Genomic DNA, 17608 nt, shown 5'->3' on the forward strand with positions numbered 1-17608 from the left:
ATTACTTATAAGTGTAAAGCCTTGGGAATGATGAATGGTGCCCTTTTCAGTGCCATGAAAGTGAAAGTCACCCAGTAATGTCTGACTCTGTGACCTCATGGGCTATATAGCCTGCCAGGCTCCTCTGTCCATGGAATTCTCTAGGCCAGAATGCTAGAGTGGGTAGCCCTTCCAATCTCTAGAGGGTCTTTCCTGACCCAGGGATTGAATCCAGGTCTCCCACATTGCAGGCAGATGCTTTACTGTCTGAGCCACCAGGGAAGTCCAAGAATACTGGAGTGGCGAGCCTAACCCTTCTCCAGGGGATCTTCCTAACCCAGATGTCCAACCCAGGTTTCCTGCACTGAAAACATTTTCTTTCTCAGCTGAGCTACCAGGGAAGCCTCTTCCAGTGCCATATAGGATTTATTTTGATTTCTTTTTTTAAATTTCAAGTAATATAAAATATCAGTTCAGTTCAATAGCTCAGTCATGTCTGCTCTTTGTGACCCCATGAACCACAGCATGTCAGGCCTCCCTGTCCATCACCAGCAGCCACAGTTTACCCAAACTCATGTCCATCGAGTCGGTGATGCCATCCAGCCATTTCATCCTCTGTCATCCTCTTCTCAGCCCATGCTCAATCTTTCCCAGCATGAGGGACTTTTCCAATGAGTCAGCTTGTCTCATCAGGTGGCCAAAGTATTGGAGCTTCAGCTTCAACATCAACCCTCTAATGAACACCCAGGACTGATCTCCTTTAGGATGGATGGTTGCATCTCCTTCCAGTCCATGGGACTCTCAAGAGTCTTCTCCAACACCACAGTTCAAAAGCATCAATTCTTCAGCGCTCAGCTTTCTTTATGGTCCAACTCTCACATCAATACATGACCACTGGAAAAACCATAGCCTTGACTAGATGTACCTTTGTTGGCAAAGTAATATTTCTGGTTTTTAATATGTTATCTAGGTTGGTCATAACTTTCCTTCCAAGGAGGAAGTGTCTTTTAATTTCATGGCTGCAGTCACCATCGGCAGTAATTTTGGAGCCCCCCAAAATAAAGTCTGACACTGTTTCCATTATTTCCCCATCTATTTGCCATGAAGTGATGGCACCAGATGCCATGATCTTAGTTTTCTGAATGCTGAGCTTTAAGCCAACTTTTTCAATCTCTTCTTTCACTTTCATCTGGAGGATCTTTAGTTCTTCACTTTCTGCCATGAGGGTGGTGTCATCTGCATATCTGAGGTGATTGATATTTCTCTGGGCAATCTTGATTTCAGCTTGTGTTTCATTTAGCCCAGCGTTTCTCATGATGTACTCTGCATAGAAGTTAAATAAGCAGGGTGACCATACACAGCCCTGACGTACTCCTTTTCCTATTTGGAATCAGTCTGTTGTTCCATGTCCAGTTCTAACTGTTGCTTCCTGACCTGCATATAAGTTTCTCAAGAGGCAGGTCAGGTGGTCTGGTATTCACAACTTTTTCAGAACTTTCCACAGTTTATTGTGATCCACACAGTCAAAGGCTTTGGGATAGTCAATAAAGCAGAAATAGATGTTTTTCTGGAACTCTCCTGCTTTTTTCATGATCCAGCGGATGTTGTCAATTTGATCTCTAATTCTTCTGCCTTTTCTAAAACCATCTTGAACATCTGGAAGTTCACGGTTCATGTATTGCTGAAGCCTGGCTTAGAGAATTTCGAGCATTACTTTACTAGCATGTGAGATAAGTGCAATTGTGTGGTAGTTTGAGCATTCTTTGGCATTGCCTTTCTGTGGGATTGGAATGATAACTGACCTTTTCTAGTCCTATGGCCACTGATGAGTTTTCCAAATTTGCTGACTTATTGAGTGCAGCACTTTCACAGCATCATCTTTTAGGGTTTGAAATAGCTCAACTGAAATTCCATCACCTCCACTAGCTTTGTTTGTAGTGATGCTTCCTAAGGCCCGCTTGACTTCACATTCCTGGATGTCTGGCTCTAGGTGAGTGATCACACCATCATGATTATTTGGGTCGGGAAGATCTATTTTGTTTAGTTCTTCTGTGTATTTTGCCACCTCTTCTTAATATCTTATTAGGTCTATACCATTTCTGTCCTTTATTGAGCCCATTTTTGCATGAAATTTTTCCTTGGTATTTCTAATTTTCTTGAAGCAATCTCTAGCCTTTCCCATTCTATTGTTTTCCTCTATTTCTTTGCATTGATCACTGAAGAAGGCTTTCTTATCTCTCCTTGCTATTCTTTGGAACTCTGCATTCCAGTGGATATATCTTTCCTTTTCTCCTTTGCTTTTCTCAAATGAATCAAGGCAAATTGGAAGTGGTCAAATAGGAGATGGTAATAGTGAATGTTGACATTCTAGTAATCAGCGAATTAAGATGGACTGGTATGTGTGAATTTAACTCAGATGACCATTAAATCTACTACTGTGGGCAGTAATCCTTTAGAAGAAACGGAGTAGCCATCATAGTCAACAAAAGAGTCCGAAATGCAGTACTTGTATGTAATCTCAAAAACAACAGAATAATCTCTGTTCGTTTCCAAGGCAAACCATTCACTATCATGGTAATCCAACTCTATGCCCCAACCAGTAATGCTGAAGAAGCTGAGGTTGAACAGTTCTATGAAGACCTACAAGACCTTTTAGAACTAACATCCAAAAGAGACGTCCTTTTCATCATAGAGGACTGGAATGCAAAAATAGGAAGCCAAGAAACACCTGAAGTAACAGGCAAATTTGGCCTTGGAGTACAGAATGTAGCAGGGCAAATGTTAATAGAGTTTTGCCAAAAGAATGCACTGGTTATAGCAAACACCCTCTTCCAACAACACAAGAGAAGACTCTACACATGGACATCACCAGATGGTCAACACTGAAATCAGATTGATTATATTCTTTGCAGCCAAAGATGGAGAAGTCAAGACCAGGAGCTGACTGTGGCTCAGATCATGACTCCTTATTGCCAAATTCAGACTTAAATTGAAGAAAGTGGGGAAAACCATGAGACCATTCATGTATGACCGAAATCAAATCCCTTATGATTATACAGTGGAAGTGAGAAATAGATTTAAGGGACTAGATCTGATAGACAGAGTGCCTGATGAACTATGGACAGAGGTTTGTGACATTGTACAGGAGACAGGGATCAAGGCCATCCCCAAGAAAAGGAAATGCAAAAAAGCAAAATGGCTGTCTGAGGAAGACTTACAAATAGCTGTGAAAAGAAGAGAAGCGAAAATGTAAAATACAGTTAATTATATATGGATACTATGATATACCAACATATTCTGTATATACGTGTGTGTACATATACATATATGTATATGTAAAAGAATATAAACACCCTAAAGAGAAAGCAATAACCCACCTATTTGAGACAAGCAAATTCTGAGAGAAAAAAATAGTCAAATATAATAGAGAAATAGAGGCAGGACTTTCCTTACTTCCAGAGTTATACATTTCCAGTCCTAAGGAATCGATAGTTGATATTAAGATGCCTTCACAGAGATCCCCTGGAGAAGGGAAAGGCTACCTACTCCAGTATTCTGGCCTGGAGAATTCCATGGGCTGTATAGTCCAGGGGGTCGCAAAGAGTCAGACTGAGTGACTTTCATTTTCATTTTCATGGAGATTAGGCTGAATAGTGAAAGCATTTCTTTATATATGAAGATCCCTAGGGATATTTCATTTGGGTTTCAAATAGCTGTGAAAAGAAGAGAAGCAAAAAGCAAAGGAGAAAAGGAAAGATATAAGCATCTGAATGCAGAGTTCCAAAGAATAGCAAGAAGAGATAAGAAAGCCTTCTTCAGCGATCAATGCAAAGAAATAGAGGAAAACAACAGAATGGGAAAGACTAGAGATCTCTTCAAGAAAATTAGAGATACCAAGGGAACATTTCATGCAAAGATGGGCTCAATAAAGGACAGAAATGATATGGACCTAACAGAAGCAGAAGATAGTAAGAAGAGGTGGCAAGAATACACAGAAGAACTGTACAAGAAAGATCTTCACGACCCAGATAATCACGATGTTGTGATCACTCATCTAGAGTCAGACATCCTGGAATGTGAAGTCAAGTTGGCCTTAGAAAGCATCGCTACGAACAAAGCTATTGGAGGTGATGGCATTTCAGTCGAGCTATTTCAAATCCTGAAAGATGATGCTGTCAAAGTGCTACACTCAATATGCCAGTAAATTTGGAAAACAAAGTAGTGGCCACAGGACTGGAAAAGGTCGGTTTTCATTCCAATCCCAAAGAAAGGCAATGCCAAAGAATGCTCAAACTACTACACAATTGTACTCATCTCACATGCTAGTAAAGTAATGCTCAAAATTCTGCAAGCCAGGCTTCAGCAACAGGTGAACCATGAACTTCCAGATTTTCAAGCTGGATTTAGAAAAGGCAGAGGAACCAGAGATCAAATTGCCAACATCTGCTGGATCATGGAAAAAGCAAGAGAGTTTCAGAAAAACATCTATTTCTGCTTTATTGACTATGCCAAAGCCTTTGACTGTGTAGATCACAATAAACTGTGGAAAATTCTGAGAGAGATATGAATACCAGACCATCTGACCTGCCTCTTGAGAAACTTATATGCGGGTCAGGAAGCAACAGTTAGAACTGGACATGGAACAACAGACTGGTTCCAAATAGGAAAAGGAGTACGTCAGGGCTGTGTATGGTCACCCTGCTTATTTAACTTCTATGCAGAGTACATCATGAGAAATGCTGCGCTGAATGAAGCACAAGCTGGAATCAAGAATGCCCAGAGAAATATCAATAACTTCAGATATGCAGATGACACCACCGTTATGGCAGAAAGTGAAGAGGAACTGAAGATCCTCTAGATGAAAATGAAAGAGGAGATGAAAAAGTTGGCTTAAAGCTCAACATTCAGAAAATGAAGATCATGGCATCCGGTCCCATCACTTCATGGCAAATAGATGGGGAAACAGTGGAAACAGTGTCAGACTTTATTTTGGGGGGCTCCAAAATCACTGCCGATGGTGACTGCAGCCATGAAATTAAAAGACGCTTCCAGATTGAAATTGTGTCTCCTGCATTGCAGTCAGATTGTTTCCTGCTTGAGCCATCAGGGAAGCATTCAATGGAATCCTCATATTTCAGAGTGATTGAATTGGCAGTCTTATGTTTTTCTCAGCCTATCTTTCTGTCAAGCTTCCTGCCTAGTATTTGAACAAATCCTCTGACTGTCACCTTAGGTGATAATACAGAATTAGTGAATCTCAAGAAGTCTTGGAGGCCACCCCACAGATGTCAAGGTGTGAGGATAAGGGTTACCCACAGGAGTCTTCAATACATTGCCCCCTGATGAAACATGTCCTTGCTGGAGCCAAATGGAATCTGCCCTCTGGAACTTTCATTTTTAGAGAAAGAGCTGCTGTAATAAGGAGAGCCACGCTGTTTTCAAACAAAAATGTTTTCTTTGCTACAGTAAAGGACAGTTGTCAATGAAATAAGCTTCATCAGGGCCTTGATGATGCTGATTTATGAGGAGTGATTCGCTGCTGTCTGTGTTACCAGTGAAAATCTACTTGTGGGCCTCGACTGTCTCCTTATCCACCCATCCAGTTAAAACTAACAGTGTCCTCATGCTGGGACAGAGGCCCTGTAGGTAACCCGAAGTCTGATTCCTGATGTTATGACCACACCACTGACCACGTAACACTGATATCCTAGTCTTTCCCAAACCCTGAAACTCTAAGCAGAAGGCTAAGTGAAGGAGGCAATGCCTCGCTTCTTTATGTACTGTAGTTGTGCTTTTCTGGAACATCACTCTGGGCTTCTCTGGTAGCTCACATGGTTAAAAAAAAAAAAAATCTGCCTGCAATGCAGGAGACCTGGGTTTGATTCCTGGGTCAGGAAGATCTCCTGGCAAAGGGAATGGCTACTCACTTCAGTATTCCTGTCTGGAGAATTCCATGGACAGAAGAGCCTGGTGGGCTACAGTCCATGAGGTCACAGAGTCAGACATGATTGAGTGAAGAACATCACTCTAGGTAAATCAGACTTAGAAGTACTTTTGTTCTTGTTGCAAACAATCTTTAAAAAAAAATTTTTTTATTGAGGATAATTATTTTACAGAATTTTGTTGTTTTCTGTCAAACCTCATAATGAATCAGCCATAGGTATACATACATCCCCCCCTTTTTGAACCTCCCTCCCATCTCCCGCCCCATTCCACCCCCGTAGATTGATAAAAAGCTCCTGTATGGCTGTTTCCTGAGCCATAGAGCAAATCCTTCCTAAGCTAAGCTGCTAAGTCACTTCAGTCGTGTCCGACTCTGTGCAACCCCATAGACAGAAGCCCACCAGGCTCCCCCATCCCTGGGATTCTCAAGGCAAGAGCACTGGAGTGGGTTGCCATTTCCTTCTCCAATGCATGAAAGTGAAAAGTGAAAGTGAAGTCACTCAGTCGTGTCCAACCCTTAGCGACCCCATGGACTGCAGCCCACGAGGCTCCCCCTTCCATGGGACTTCCAGGCAAGAGCACTGGAGTGGGATGCCATTGCCTTCCCTATTGGCTATCTATTTTACATACGGTAATGTAAGTTTCCTTGTTACTTTTTCCATAGATCTCACCCTCTCCTCATGATAAGCCAATTCTCTATATCTGTTTTCTCCATTGCTGTCCTGTAAATAAATTCTTCAGTACATTTTTCTAGATTCCATATATATGCATTAGAATATGATATTTATCTTTCTCTTTCTGACTCACTTCACTCTGTATGATAGGTTCTAGGCTCATCCACCTCATCAGAACTGACTCAAATGCGTTGCTTTTTATGGCTGAGTAATATTCCATTGTGAATATGTACCACAACTTCTTTATTCATTCATCTGTTGATGGACATCTAGAAAACTACAGGCCAATATCACTGATGAGCATAGATGCAAAAATCTTCAACAAAATTTTAGCAAACAGAATTCAGCAACATATCAAAAAGCTCATATACCATGATCAAGCTGGGTTTATTCCAGGAACGCAAGGATTCTTCAATATACTCAAATCAATCAGTGTGATACACCGTATCAATGAATTGAAAGATAAAACCATATGATAATCTCAATAGATGCGGATAAAGCCTTTGACCCTGATGAAAATTTTAATCCCATGAACAAAAAGATATTATATTTTATATTTTTTCATCGTATAATATTAAAAATGTTAACACTAAAAAACAAGATTGTGAGACAAAGATTTCATTATGCTATGTGGAAAGGCAGTACAATTTCCAGTTAAAAAATGAAGAGTATCAATATTACAGCCTATTGAGTGATGATCTTAATTTTTTAAAATAGTATGAATATTTAAATGTTAAATATTTTATAGAGGCTATCATTACAAAGTTTTGTGTTTGTCATACCTGAAGAGCTAGATATATTTACTAGGTTTGCACTGAACACATATTAAAAAAAAGAGATCTGAGATTCAAGAATCAGTTTTTCCAAAAAGCATCTCTCTAGTACGGATAAGCCTTTTTCCTCCTTCAAATAGTTCTAGTATGGCATCATTAAAAAGTAATGTATCTTATGTTCAAATTTTTAATTTCTTAATTACCATTAAAACCCCAGTCATACTGACTGTTCTTAGAGTCCACAGATATAGTTGTATGTGCTGCCTAGAAATGACGCACTGGCTGTCAAGTTTCCTATCCTGGATTTTCTTTCCTTCAGAATGAGAAAGAGAAGTACATAGTTTGGCAGAGAGAGAGAAATGATAATCCTGTTGCCTAAGAGGCAAATGTTTTAGTGATGTGCAAAATAAAAAGCATTATAAATTCTAAGTGACATGTGATGCTGTTCTAAGTGTGGGAGGTAAGAATATCTGCGAAAAGGAATTGTTTGCGGAGGATGGAAAACTACGGTGGACAAATGGAGTTTAGGTTTGGAGCATGACTTAGGTTGAAATGTGCATCTAGAAAAATCCACTGTCCCTCTATTTTTCATTTTCCTGATTCACTCCCTAATCTTGTTTTCTGTATGTTTTTTTCCACTGCTTTTCTCTCCTCCTCTTTTCTTTGAGCCATGTTTAACTTAAAAAAAAGATTCCTTAATTGCGTGGTTATATGACTTGTTTTTTGAAATACAAATGCAAACTGAAGCACCTCTGTCTTACACATGTGGATGATGCCACAGGTCCAAGTGAGAGAACACTGAAGGCTGGACCAGCTGGAGAGTCTTGTCTTCCTATGGGCTTCACTAAAAATTAGCAGATTTCTGAGTCAACGTGGTAAATGGGTCTGTTCTGAACTGTATATCCAAAGTAGTATAGGTAAGCTTGAAATTCAAAGAGATATACCTAGGGTGGAGTTTTCAAACGTGGTGATTTTTTTTTTCACCCTGAAGTAAATTATCTTACATATGCAAGCTACTGGAAAACTAATAACTTTACAGAAGTATCAAGTTCCAGGATTTATCATCTTATTCATAAACATAATGTACAAAGTCATCCATGGTTCCTGATCATTTTGACTTGCCAGGTTCTATTAGAATAATTTCCTTTCTTTAGTGTTTGAAAGATCCATAAATGAATAATAGGTCCTGAGATCGTGTTGATTTGTAATTGGAGTAAACAGCTGAGTAAGTTCATAATAACTCACTGACATATAGTAAGAATAATCACTAACTGTATTAGCCAGCAGGCACTTTAAATGAGTATGTAATAGGAATACTAATCCATGCATATTTTAAAGTTTTGGTGACGGCATTAATTACTGATTCCCCCAAGAGTATAATGTTGTTTTTAGCTTATAGTTTTGAAAGGTATATAAATTCCAAGCATTTTCAGTGGTCAAAATTGCTCTTACTCCGTAAACTGAAAAGGCAATGTGGGGACTGTGCCAATTTTTAAAATATCTGTTTTAGAGAAGTTTTTGTTCCTGGCCAATAAGCATGATCAATGTGTAACAAAGGCTGGATCTAGCCTCCTAAGAGAAACAAATAACTGGACAAAATGAATGAAACAATGCTTTTCAAGATATTGGACTTTAGGCAATGGAGGATCGTGACTTGGGATAGGGGAAAAAAAATAATTAAGTGAGCTCTAAATTGTCTAAGTTTACCATCTTGAGGGAGTTTCCAGGTCACAGAGCAAGAAAAAATCCAGGTAGAACTTGGCAGGCTCCCTGAGTAGAGGAGACAAATTCAATAGTCGAGGGAGAACAAAGTAGCTGAGTTCATACGACTGTGTTGAGATAATAGAGCTGCACAGAGAGAGGACTTTAGAGATCTGTCAAGGGGATCCCACAAGTGTTCATCAGAGGACTGATCAGTGAAAGCATGTGAAAAATGACCTGAGCCATGGAAATGAACCACCTAAAAGGATTAGAATAGAGAAACTTGAGCTTGCCAAGCTTTGGGAGTAAAACCCTATTTCCATCAGTCAGACTGGAAACCCTCATAATTCATTGAACATTTGGTAGTGTATTCAGAAGAATGTTAACCTCAGTGGTGGGAAATAATTAGCCATGGACTGATCACTACTCCAGACCCACCTCGCAAATTTTAAATGTAAGACTCAAAAGTCTCCAACTGTTTCTCAGTAGCATGACTGTCTCCCAGAACAAAGGTTGGGAATATAGTATGAGAAAAATATCTAATATCCAACAAGGTAAAGTTGACAACGTTTAATGTCCAATAAAAATGATCAGGCATGAAAACATGCAGGAAAATGCAACTTATAATGAGGAAAATAAATCGATTGAAACTGATCCAGATGCTAGAATTGGCAGACAAGGACACTAAAACAGTTATTACAACTGTATTCCATATGTTCTAAAAGCTAGAGGAAAAGTTGAATATGTGAAGTAGTGAGAGAAAAGACATCAAAATATAGCCAGACTTCAAGAGGTGGAAACTACAATGGCTGAGATGAAAAATGCATTGAATGTTATTAACAGCAGACTATTTATCGCAGAAGAAATGATTGGTGAAGTTGAAGATATGGCAACAGATATACAAAATGAAAGGCACAGGGAAAAATACATAATTTTAAAAATGAACAAGATATTAGTGAACTTTGGGATAATTCTGAAATCCTAATTATAATTGCAGTTGGAAGCAGGGAGTTTGGCTGAAATGGCAGAAAAGGAGTAGTGAAAAAAAATATTTTAGAAACAATGATATGAAAATTACCAAATTGATTAAACTATAAACCCACAGTTCCAAAAAACTCAACAAACTCCAGGCACAAGTAAAATGAAAAAAATACACACATACACACACACATACATATATTATCTATGTTTATATACATATGTATTATACATATGCATTTTATAAAGGTAGATTATAATTTGATCCAAACCAGTGAGAAAGGGAAAATTGTATAGCCAGTTATATGTGTCTAAAAGAAATCATGTTAAATAGTAAGACACACATATGTTAATAGTAAAAGGGCCAAAAATTATATGCCATGTTAACATTAATCAAAAAGAAAGCTGGAGTGGCTGTTTAATAACATATAATATGTTTCAGAAAAATAATATTTCCAGAGATTAAAGACCTTCATCTCATAGTGATAAAGTGGTGTTGTTACAAACCTAACTGTTTACATACCTAATAATAGAGCATTAAAATACGTGAAAGTAGAATTGACAGAACGTCAAGGAGAAGTAGAAAACTCTGCATGTAAATAGAGTAAGAAATTTTAACAGCTTTATCTCAAAAATTAAAAAGGAGGTAGAAAATCCGTGATCATATATTGAACTTGAGCAATAATATTAAACAAATTAACTTAATTGACAGAATACTTGATCCAAAAACAAAAAAATACACTTTACATCCTCATGGAAAATTTATAGAATAATCTATATCCTGGAATATAAAACAAATCTCAATAAATTTCAAAAAATTTGAGTTAATTTAGTATAATTTCTGATTAAAATGAAATTAGAAATAATTAACAGATCTCTGGAAAATCTGGGATGTTTAAAAATTATATAACACACTTCTAAATAAGCCATGTTTCAAATCTATTTTAAATTTTAATATGATTTTAAAAAAATATTAAAATTGTGGTTTGTTGCCTATTCAGTACTTAATAGTGGAATCACTAAATGCATGTATTATTTTTTAGAAAGTTGTCTCAAATTAATGGCCACATCTTCAACATTAAGAATCTAGAAAACAAAGAGTAATGACAGCTAATGTAAAAAAAAAGGAAGAAATTGATAAAGAGCAGAGTGTTTTAAAATTAATTTTAAAATAGAGAAAATAAAATAAATAATAAAAATAATAAAACTGAAAGATTTTTAAATTAAATTAATTAAAACTTTAAAACAACTTTCTGCAAAGAAATTTGACAAAGAGAGAAAAATAAAAAATTTTGGAAATGAAGATATATATTTCTTGAGCAACTTGATTCTCTTTTCTTCAATTAAAGGAAAATTATTTTATAATATTGTGTTGGTTTCTGCCGTACAACAATGCAGATTAGTCATAATTATACATATATTCCCTCCTTCATGAGCCTCCCTCCCCTCTCCCCATCGCATTCTTCTAGGTCATCATGGAAGGTGAGGCTGACCTCCTTGTGTTATACAGCAGGTTTCTACTAGCTATCTATTTTACACATGGTAGTCTATATATGTCAAGCCTACTTTCTCCATTTATCCCATTCTCTCCTACACGCCCAGTGTCCACAAGTCTGATATCCATATTTGAGTCCCTATTCCTTCCTTGCAAATAGATTAATCAATGCCATTTTTTCTAGATTCCATATGTATGTGTTAATATACAATATTTGTTTTCCCTTTCCGACTTTCTTCCCCCTGTGTAACAGGCTCTAGATTCATCCACCTTACCAGAAGTGACCCGAATTCATTCTTTTTTATGGCTGAGTAATATCCATTGTGTATATGTACCACATCTTTGTCCATTCATCCGTCAGTTGAATCCGACATCTAGGTTGCTTCCATGTCCTAGCTATCGTGAAGAGTGCTGCTGTGAACATTTGGGTTCATGTGTCTTTTTAAATTATGGTTTTCTCACGGTACATGCCCAGTAGTGGAATTACTTGGTCAAATACTAGTTTCGCTCCTAGTTCTTTAAGTAATCTCCATATTGTTCTGCCTATTGGCTGTATCAATTTACATTCCCACCAACAGTGCCAGAGGGTTCCCTTTTCTCCACATCCTCAGCATTTATTGCTTGTAGATATTTTTGATGATGGTGTGAGGTGATACCTCAGTGTAGTTTTGATTTTTCTTTCTCTAATAATTAATGATGTTAGGCATCTTTTCATGTGTTTATTGACCATCTGTGCATGATATCTCTTGAGGAAATTGACTCTGTAGTTAAAGCATTACAAAAGAGAAACCTCCAAAACAGAATGACTTTATTGACAATTTAAAACAAAAAATTAAGGACAATGTAATAGCAATTCGACACAAACTTCTCCAGTAAATTGTAGAGGGAAGACTATTTCCTAACTCACTTTATGGGGCCAACGTTACTTTGCTGTCAAATCCAACAGCAAAGCAAGAATAGAAACTGAAAATAATATCCTTATAAATACATGGATACCGAACTTTCTTACAAAATTTCAGAGATCCAGTCTATAAATACATAAAGTGAAGTTCACACACAATTGATTTAGCATTCAATAACCAAGTACTGTTCTTCACCATATTAGTCATAATTATATCAATATGTGTATAATTATGACTAATTACTAAAAGTTGTAGTACCATGTGATTATCTCGATTGGTAGAGAAAAAATATTTGACAATATCAAACATGTATTCCTAATTAAAAAAAAAACTTATCAAAATAGGAATAACCAGGAATTAACCCCATTTCTGCAGACTTTTGACATATTCACCATCTCTTCTAGGTTTTGACTTGTAATTTTCTCCAAGGAAAGAAAAGTTGGATTCTAATTCTATGTCTGGAAATAATGGGGGTCGAATAAGTGAGACACAGACAGAATTGCCTGTCCTTACAATTAAACATTTTAGGCATGGTCATTACAGGGACTTCAAACAAGGCAATGATAATCTAGCTATTTCTATTGGCTTGAGAAGCTCAGTAGGATTCAGTGGTTCAAAGTGATCAGGTTTATATTAAGCTAATCCTATGACTTTATTCTAATTCTCAGTTTACCTTTTCTCCCACCACCTCCAACCTTGTTTCCTAAGGTCAGCCAGTATATTTGTAAATATTATTAATATTTTATTTTGCCAACTCATTTTGCTTTTCAGTTCTACTCTGATCAGTAAAGATTATTCTTGAACGGTGTCTTAAAAAATTAAAACAGGTTCTACTATATAGCACAGGGAACTATATTCAATATCCTGTGATAAATCATCATGGAAAAGGTATGAAAAAGAATATATATGCATAACTGAATCACTTTGTGATTCAGCAGAAATTAACCCAACATTGTACATCAATTATGCTTCAATTAAGAAAAAAAAATAACAGAGTTAAGACTTTGATATTTTGTCCTCATTCTTTACACTTACAAGTCAATTACAAAAAAAGGAAACCATTACCAAACCCCTAGGTCATGATCAATATTTTATTCAACAGTAGCAGCTATTTAATTGAGACTTGTACTTAATGGGTGGGCTTCCTTGGTGGCTCAGTCGTAAAGAATCCACCTGCAATGCAGGAACCGCAGGAGCCCTGTGTTCAATCCCTGGGTGGGGAAGATCCCCTAGAAGAAGGCGTGGCAAACCCTTCTAGTATTCTTACCTGGAGAATCCCATGGACAGAGAAGCCTGGTGGGCTACAGTTCATAGGGCCTCAAAGAGTCAGACATGACTGAAGCAATTTAGCATACATGCACACTTAATGGGCACAGGAGAACACAGACACTAATGATGCACCATTTTGCAGTTGTCCCTCAAGGACTCCTGGAGGCTTGTTTTTTAACTGCAGCTGTATTCTTATTGTGTCCAGATCTAAGCATATTGAATGACCAATCCTAGATATCGATCATCGAATGTCTACTACCTGCAATCATTTCCAATGTCATTATTCTTTTAGGCATTTTTATAGTTGCAAAACCTGGAAACGTGCTGAGCAGTTTAAGAAAAGGGGACTTCATAAAAAATATTAGGTATTTAACAATATAAGCAGATTGATTGGAGTAAAAATGAAACAAATGTATAGATGTATATTTAAAACCGTGCTGAAAAAATTACTTCCTAGGAACCCATTCTGGAGCTTTCTCTAAAAACTAAATGTAAAAAAACAAAAACAAAAAACAAACAACAACTTAACTGCAATACCTTTGAGTATTACTACCAGTACTAATGCCACCGCTGCATGAGAAATATAATCTTGCTACTGCTGCCATTGCTCAAGTCTGGAGTTCAAAATTTTAGTTCTACAAAGTGGATGATGACTCATAATGTGATGATTTTCTTAAACACAAATTATTCAAAAACGGTTGGTGCCTAAGAATATTCCATGTTTCCCATACAATATGGAATGTTGTCTGTCTCTCCATTTGTAAATAGGGTTTATTTATCTTGCTTGTATTCTTAACTTTGTCCATACATTAGAGAATGTGGGATCATGACAGAAATAGAGAAGGATGGGTTATCACCTGGAGAATCTGTATTTTGAGCCAGAGATTGGACTTTGTGTTGCTTTACTTTTGAGATGATGAGAACATATTTTTAGTTGTCTGAAATTTGAAAGTTTTATGTTATACGAGAGTTTTTTCTTATGGTAAAGCAATTATTAAAGCAAGGGTCACATAACTTTTAAGCAGTCAAAGGATGAGCTATGCTGAATATCTGTATTTTGGTCAGCTCAGTTCTAAACTATCTCTCTATTTAGGGAAAACTCTTTATTATGTGAGTTTTGGTGAGTGGGGAGGCAATAATCATTGCCATGTCAGACCCTGCAACTAAACTTTCAGACACATAATTCAGGCTCAACCAATCATATGTTCCCAACAGGACTTTGAAATTTGAGAGTGGTACAAAGACATAGGAAGATTTAGAGTTTATTCACAGTGGCAGAGATGGAATTCAGATTTTGTCGATCACAGCAGGTCATGTCATCATTAGGTTTTTATGAAGATTTAATAAGTTGGTGTATATTAACTGCTTTGAATAATTCAGAGAGCAGATCCTAGGTAAGCATTTATTTCTAATAAGTGAAAGATCATTTCAGGCTTTATCAAAATCACTTCAGAGTATTTTACTAGCCAGGGAATTCAGAATTAAAACCACTCCTTCTTATAATAACATTCATGCCTTTGTAATTTGGTTTATATCTGCTTGTATGTGAAATAAATATTTTATTAAATAATAAGTTTACATAAATCAAGTGAATCAAAATATGATGTCCAGTCAGTGTAATTCATTTGGTCTTGCAAAGATCACCACATGATCTATCACTTTGGACTTCAAAAAAATAATTTATTAATTAAGTTTTGCATGTACTAGGTTTCATTGCTGTGCAGGTTTTTCTCTAGTTGCAGAGAAATGGGGCTACTCTAGTTGTGGTGTACCACCTTCCCAGCTCCCAGATGGAGCTGGCATCTCTTGTTGTAGAGTACGGGCTCTAGGGTGCTTGGACGTCAGTAGTCGTGGCACACAGACTCAGTAGTTGTGGCTCACAGGCTCTAGAACACAGACTCAATAGTTGGCACGCACAGGCTTAGTTGCTCTGCAGCATGTGGGATCTTCCCAGATCAGGTATCCAACCTGTGTCTCCTGCATTGGCAGGTGGATTCTTTACCTTTGAGCCACCAGGGAAACTTTCACTCTGGACTTTGTAAAAGTCTGGGCAGTAGACTTGCAAAGAGGAATATAGGTTAAGATCTTTTAAGAAGATAAATACATTAAATATAGTTTTGCTTAGATTACAGTAAATGCTACAGAATAATAATGAAACATGAAAATGGAATAGAAACTTTTAAGAACAGGAAAACAAAATTTAACTGATTTGGTTAGAAAAGACTTCATGGAAAAGGTAACAATAAATTATGAGCTAAAGAATGAAAGTAAAAAAAAAAGAACTAAAGCAACCTGCAGACAACTTTATCAAGCCTCTTACTGAGAAGAAAAGGAGAGCTTGGTCTAAGCACAAAGCCAAATGGAGTAAATAGATGGTTTGGTCGCTCAGTCATGTCTGACTCTTGGGGCCCCATACACTGCAGCCCAGCAGGCTTCTCTGTCCACGGGATTTCTCAGGCAAGAATACCGGAGTGGGTATTCATTTCCTTCTCCAGGGGATCGTCCTGACCCAGGGACTGAACCCACGTCTCCTGCGTTGCAAGTGGTCTCCCGCGTTGCAGGTAGATTTTTACCAACTGAGCCATCAAGAAAGTCTGCAGTAAGTAGAAGGGTGACTATCCAGATCTAGCTGAGCTGTCCTATTCATATCATCACATTGAACTCCTGCCCTAAATTGAAGACAGTCCTAGAGAATCGCACAATGCTTCCGGAAATCTATTGTGAGGGATGTTGTTTGCATAGTATTACTGCTTTGCATTTTGTTTTTAGGATTTCTGGAATTCAATGTACTTGAGTACTGCCAAAGTGTGGTCTCAATTAAGATAAATGTATTTTATTCCCCCTTTCCCCAGAAGTATGCAAGCAGTAAGACATGCTTGCTTGTTTATTTACTCTTCTTATATTTATGATAGGAAAGATATAGTATCATGGTTTCATTAGATAAATTATGAAAGTCTTCTCCATTTTTATACTATCTAATGGAGTCTTCATTTCATAGATTAAACAAGCTGAAACCTATAAATAATAATAACTTATAGCTGAAGCTCCAATACTTTGGCCACCTGAGGTGAAGAGCCAACTTATTGGAAAAGAGCCTGATGCTGGCAAAGATCGAAGGCAGGAGGAGAAGGGGACGACAGGGGATGAGATGATTGGATGGCATCACTGACTCTATGGACATGACTTTGAGGAAGCTCTGGGAGATGGTGAAAGACAGGGAAGCCTAGTGTGCTACAGTTCATGGGATTGCAAAGAGTAGGACACGACTAAACGACTGAACAGCAGCAAGCCAGATAAGAAATGGTAGAAATGGATGGAAATCTAGATTTTGATGACACAAGTACTGGGCTTGTGTCACTCACTAAAGCCACTTCCTAACAGAACACTTTGTAGTTGGTTAATGCTCATCACAAAGGAGACTAATTGTGACAGGTTACCTGATTTCCAATTGTAACTGCTGACTCCATTAGGAATAAGGACTGATGCCATTTTATAGCAAACAGAAACAACAGTACAGGAAAATTTTATTGAGTACCTACACTTCTTCTCTTTCAGTGTTAATATGGATTTATTATGAAATACATTCCCTTTATTAATTCCTACTCATTTTTTAGAAACTAACATGACCAAGCTCCAGTAATGATTGGACACTGGGATGAAGACATCTGTAATGAACATACCTAATTTATGTTAATACACATTGCATTAATAGACCTGGAACCATTGTTTTCCAATAAACTACAAATGAGAGCCTCTTTTTAAATTTTCAAACATCATATATTTCATGTCATCGTATACTGTTCTTATTTTATAAACGATAACTACTAATTTAGTTTTTCAATGTATATCTAAAGAGCATTTGATGTATGCAAGCCAGGATTTATAAGAAAAATA

The sequence above is a fragment of the Ovis canadensis genome, chromosome 10 (assembly GCF_042477335.2).
Source record: "Ovis canadensis isolate MfBH-ARS-UI-01 breed Bighorn chromosome 10, ARS-UI_OviCan_v2, whole genome shotgun sequence".
Classification (NCBI taxonomy): Eukaryota; Metazoa; Chordata; class Mammalia; order Artiodactyla; family Bovidae; genus Ovis; species Ovis canadensis.